This window comes from Vombatus ursinus, unplaced genomic scaffold, assembly GCF_900497805.2.
Source record: "Vombatus ursinus unplaced genomic scaffold, bare-nosed wombat genome assembly UNPS02014798.1, whole genome shotgun sequence".
NCBI lineage: Eukaryota > Metazoa > Chordata > Mammalia > Diprotodontia > Vombatidae > Vombatus > Vombatus ursinus.
This window is the reverse complement of record NW_020954576.1, coordinates 33392843-33398774: the sequence shown is the minus strand read 5'-3', so window position 1 is coordinate 33398774 and position 5932 is coordinate 33392843.

Below are 5932 nucleotides of genomic sequence, written 5' to 3'. Positions count from 1 at the left end.
AAAAGAAAAGAAAAGAAAAGAAAAGAAAAGAAAAGAAAAGAAAAGAAAAAGCGGTACTAGTATGAATACTTTGGAAGTTTGGTTCTTTGTTTTTTAAAACTGGCATCCGAAGCAAAAAAAAAAAAGTTGAAGGCCTTATCCTACATTTTACCTTCTCTGATAGTGAGATAGACAAGAAGCAAGACCTTTTTTTTTTTTTTAAAGAAAAAATAAACACTGGAAAAATTTGTTTAGTGTTAACTATGTGAAAGGAAAAAAACAGGAAAATCCCATTAAGTGGAGTTGTTGTATGTACCTGTCCTGTCCCATTCCTCACTTGATTTCTCTGTATTGCTATGCAATAGGTCCCTTTCCCATTTCTTTTAGCTGTAGAGTAACAGTGCATTATTTATTTGTGTGTAACTATACAATGAACATTTCATGGCCCTCAGAAAGCAAGAGCTGGTAGATGAAGAGGAGACCAAATCAATGGCCAGAAACCTGAAGATGGAAGGCTTAGGGAACTTGAACTCTTGACCAGCCAGGGGGAAAATGGAAAAAAAAAAAAAGGCCACATAGTGGAGTGAAGACTGAAAGTTAGTGATTACATGACTAAGAAAGTCTGACTTGAGACAAAAAATGAAAAAAAAAAAAACCCAAACACGTATTTCATATGCCAGATGCCTAAAGAAGCTTCTTGTAAGGTTTAAGATAATGAAAAAAGCTCATTAATAAAGGAAATCTTTTAGCCTGAAAGATAAGTCTGTAAGATTTTTTTTTTTTACAATAAGTGGTTCAAATGTCAGTTTAGTAAAACTAATGAAATGTTTTGACATATATTGGTCTAGTCGTCAGACCTTACTTAATGTGTTGCTGTATAGCTATGCTATGGGATTTTTTCCTTCTTTTTGGTATCTATAACCATACCTATAGTATTACAATAGGTGGGTAGTAAAGCCAGCTTAATTGGAAACATATCTGTAGATCTCTATTGTAAACTATTAAAAAAATCATAAAGTACTTTACGTGTAATGTGTAAATTTTCACCATATTTTTGTATTTTGTAATACTGTCAACTATGATAAGTTTGAATTTAAATTTGGGGCTCTTTTTTTTTGGATCACCCAGAATAATGTGTTTCCCTCTAGCTGGCCAGTATGAGTAGAGTCCCTATATTTTTTACTTGCACTACAAATACATGTTTATATGATATTTGCTATACATGTGCTTTGTATATTGTTCAGCATTATGACATAAGCTACCTGACTCCACTTGTCTTTTTTTCTTTTACAAAAAAAAAAAAAGAAATAGATTCAAGTTCATTTGTTTTTCCTTCTTTATCCATGGATATTGAGACAACATGGCCTAGTGGATAGACTTCTGGCCCTGGAATCAGAAAGACCTGGGTTCAAGTCCAGCCTCAATACATTTTAGCAATATGGCCCTAGGCAAGTCCTTGAACTTCTATGTGCCTGAGGCAACTTCCTAGAACTTATCTACCGAGTCATAGATGGGTTACTGTCTACATTGATGGAGAGATTTCCTGTATGAGCAGTTCCCAACGTTGAGTGGAATCATAGAACTTTCTGTCTCCATGGTTACAGCCGCAAATTACTAAGCGGTTCAGATTTTAAAAAGCCCACCCTACAGTCTTTTAAAAGATTATACAGAGGGTTTTAGACATATAGATATGGTCAGAGTGAAATGTTTTCCTTAAGGATCTGACTGAAGTTGATGGCTGAGTAAATAGATGTCTCTAACTTGGTTAAATCAATATTTTCACTTATTCCACTTTTTGTATTGTTTGCATAAAGGGTAAACAGCTCCTAGGAAATATCTTTGGTTTTAATTGGATTTTGAGTTTTCAGGGGAAAACAAATTTCAAATATTTTTCCTTTCTTTTTAATTTTTTTTAAGAGAAAAATAAAACCTAGATCAGCATAGAAATAGCTAGTTTGGTTTATTTTGCCAAAGTGAATGGGTGTTCTAGATGTTCTTTTATACTCCAAGAGAAGCTAGATTCTTCTTTATTTACAAATGGAGCCCTATGGAGTGAGAGTCATCTCTTTCTTAGGCTTGGCCTGCATTGGCTCACATTAACATAGGTGACTAGGCCCTTTGAGCAAGACACCCGTAGCTGCATCTGTATGTGTCCCACGCATTGGTCAGTGGCAATGCATTGATAAAGGAACACTGAAATAAAATGTGGGAGGTAATATTATGAAAGCGGCAGACGTCAAAAGGGAAGTGTTAATTTTTGTTTCCTCTTATCAGCTTCCTTATCTTTAGGTTTAAAATGAAGAAATTGCTTGAGAAGTTTGAAAAATAGTAATGCACAGGAATAGGATGTCATGATGATAAACCTATACTTGATGTGTGCTGAATGCAGCCCAATGCCAGATTTGACTATTTTTTTTCCCTTTCCATTTTCCTTTTAATTCTATGTAGTATGCGTTTATTTCTGTAGGTATTTTCTCTCCAGATAGGATGAAGTTTTGTTTTGTTTTGTTTTGTTTTGTTTTGTTTTCTTTCCTCACGGATGCACTGATAATATTTTAAATGCTCTATTTTAAATCTCCAGAATCTTTTCATTTGGGGCTTCTGTTAGACATTTATTCCCCTTTAGCAAATATGAACATAGGGTAGAGGGAAGGGAACAGGGGAAATGTCAGCACCATGGGTGGTTAGGGCAGCATTTTCTGTGTGTTAAGCAGCAATACAATTGTATGGTTGGCATATTTTTTTTAATGGAACATAAGAACAGCTGTTTTGTATTTTGGTGACCGATTACTCTGTATATGATCACATTGTATGACTGTTTTTGTGGTGCTCTAGTGGTAAATAAATTATTTCAATTGTACATGGATGTGGCTTTCCTATGACAGCATAGAAAACACCTTCTGTGTCATGAATCCTATTCTCAAGTGGGAGGGGTTATAAGACATTTAAAACTTGATTTTATTTAAAGGTTGTATGTTTTTGAAATTGTTGCATTACTCAGTCAAGAACTGCTGCTCAAGGCTTGACCAGGTGCACCTGCAGTCTTTGGAATCAGAAGACCTTAGATAAGTTCCCAGTCCTGCAATTCAATGTTTCTGTGACCTTGGACAAATCCTCTAACCTCTGGACTTCAGTTTCTTCATCTCTAAAATGAGTAGCTGGTACTACATGATCTCTGAGATCCCTTCTAGTTATCAATCTTATGAACTTACTAATAGTAATTATAGCTAGGATTTTATTTTGTTTTTTTATTAATTTATTTTGATTTATCAATAATCAGTTCCATATGCTTTTGAGGTTAAAATTTTTCTCCCTCTTCCTCCCCACCACCCTCCCCAAGACGGCACACAATCTGATATAGGCTAGACATTTGCATTCATATTAAACATATTTTCACATTATTGATGTTGTAAGTAAAAATTAAAACCAATAGGAGGAACCATCAGAAAGAGGAAACAAAACTCAACAGAAGAGAAAAAAAAATAGCAATTCAACTTCCATAGTTCTTTCTTTGGATGTGGATAGCATTTTCTATCACAGGGCCTCTGGAGATGTTTTAGATCCTTGTATTGCCGGGAAGGGTTAAGTTTACCAATATTTGTCATCACACAACGTGGCTGTCATGGTGTACAACGCTCTCTTGGTTCTGCTCACTTCACTCAGCATTAGACCATACAAGTCTTTCCAGCTTTTTCTGAAGTCAGCCTGTTCATCATTTCTTATAGCACAATAGTATTCCATCACTTTCATATACCACAACTTGCTCAGCCATTCCCCAATTGATGGGCATCCTCTCAATTTCCAATTCTTTGCCACCACAAAAAGAGCTGCTATGATAGCTAGGATTTATAAAGTACCTTAAGGTTCATAGTGCTGTACATTTATTACTGTGCTTCAGAAATATGTTACTTTGACAGCTATGTAGACCTACACTTCTGACAAGAAACATCCTTCTCCCTTGTTCACAAAATCCAAGCAATTTTTACTGGTAGGAAGGAAAAACATTGACTTATTCAGAGGGAAGGTCTTTGCATAACTGTTTTAAGACTGTAGAAGACATTATTCATTTGCTCCTGAAATATGTGGGATTCCCCCTATTCCCCTAAAACGGTTTTTGGCTATAATGCTTGGTGGTTAAGAGTAGAAACAGCTTTTCTATCTAGTGGTAAACCACATTCCATTCCCCATGTCATGTTTATTTCTCCCAAAGATTCCCAATGTCGTATTTGTAATTCCAGCAGAATGAATACTATACTTTAAAAAAGATTGATCAATTTCACTCCCTTGTGACTGGGTCCTCACCTTATCTAAAAAAATATAAAATAAAACAACAAACAAAAACCAAAACTGTAATATACATGTTTTATATATGCATATATAGAGAGAATAATTATACATATAGTCACATATTTATATGTATACATAGGTTAAATAAAGAAGATTAACATGAGGGTGTGTTCAAATTAATAATGCTTCTACATTGAAAAAAATTGAATATAGACATGCAGTATATACATAGATACACATATACATACATATATTCATACATACATGTATAATATAGGCTAGATGGAGAAGACTTTAACTTGGGATTGTGTTCATATTAATACTGCTCCTGCATAAAAAATTTTAAGAAAATGTAACCTTTGTACACATTTTGAGAATGAGATTCCTTAGACAATAATAATAATATTAAGAATAAGATTCCCGAGGGATGTATATTAGACCAGATGGGTTCAGGCAGCATTTCCATGTCCATCTGGTTTGAGGAAGTTTCCTGAAGTTCATTGTCCCCTCTGACTTGAAGCTGCATGTGGGAAGCCCTTTAGTCTTCTTAATAAAATTCAGAAGATATTAGATTCAGAGCTAGACCGGATCTCAGAGGCCATCTAGTTAAACCCACCCGTTTTGCAAAGGAAGAAACTGAGGCCTAGAGATGTTTAGACGACTGACCCGAGCTCATACAGAGACTCAGTAATAGAGGTCACAGCTTGAACCTAGGTCCTCAGATTCCAAATGCATTATTCTGTCAACTACTGGATGATTCGTGCAGGTTCTCTCCAGATCAGTATTTAAGCTGTTCCAAATATGCTAAAGCCATTGTTTTCTTCACCAGTAAGAATTGCTTGGGTTTTGTTAACAAGGAAAAAGAATATTCCACATAATTCGTTAGAATTGGTTTAAATCTTCTACATGGCTGCCAAAATGATATTTCTAAAACATAGGCCTGACCATGTTTGGCCTGAGCTCAGAGAATCCCAACAGTTCTCTGTTACCTCTAGGATAAAAAACAACACCTTTGTTTGACATTTAAAGCTCTTCATAGTCTCACCCCATTCTTCCTTTTCTGGGTTATTACACATTATTTATTTTCTATTGTACACAGTAAGGCCCTGCCAACCCAGTCTACTTGCTGTCTCTCATTCGTAACATTCTATTCCCCATGCCTTTGATAGTGTTCTGTCAAGGCCCCTTTTCTTCAACCTCCTTTTTAAAACTCTCAACAAAAATCCCATCTTCTCCAGTAAGTCTCTTCCAACTACTCTTAATTCTAGTGCCTTGCCTTTAATTCCTATTTAACCTGTATATAACTTCCTTGTATTTATTTGTTTGCTTGTTATCTCTGCCATTAGAACGTAAGCTCCTTCAGGGCAAGGACCATCTTTTGATTCTTTTTGTATCCCCACCTCTTTGCACAGTGCCTGGTATAAGGTAGGTGCTTAATAAATGTTTATTGACTGATGGTCCCCCATCCCTAGAATCCCTCCTCCTCTGTAACTCTTAGCTTCCTTTAAAGATCAACTCAAGGGCCACTTCCTACATGAGGCCTTTTCTAATGTCCCCAACTGCTGATATCCCACCCGTAATCACCTTGCACTTATTTTCCATGTATTTTGTATTTACTTATATGTGGATTTGTTGCTTCCTCCAATACAACATACACTTTTTGAAG